Raw genomic sequence first — 439 nt, forward strand, 5'->3', positions numbered from 1 at the left:
TTGGTATTTAAATGTTCATTCTAAAATGACTTCCGCTTGGATTCGATTGTTAACGAGATTGATGACAGTTCAGAATTTATTGATTGGAGACACAATTCAACTTCCTTCCCTTAACGCAAACTCATTGTAGTTGATATGCATCTAATAATTTAACTCAATAGTTTGTCTAACTGTTTAGAAATCTATTTTTTTTTCAATATTTTATGGTAACGCATGGAACTTTTGATAGTGTCGGTTGTATGTCACATAATTCATTACCCTTGCCTTTCATTATACAACGATTTGTTTTTAAATCTTTTGTTTTGATCAATTCTCCAAAATGCAAATCACGGGATGTCAAAGAAATTTCGCATTTTTTATGTCTTTTGGTCTTTAAAAATCCAGCTCTACCATCTGATAATTAAAGCAGCCACCCATGAGGGCCCCACATCCGCACATA

The sequence above is a fragment of the Armigeres subalbatus genome, chromosome 2, assembly GCF_024139115.2.
Source record: "Armigeres subalbatus isolate Guangzhou_Male chromosome 2, GZ_Asu_2, whole genome shotgun sequence".
NCBI classification, from domain to species: Eukaryota; Metazoa; Arthropoda; class Insecta; order Diptera; family Culicidae; genus Armigeres; species Armigeres subalbatus.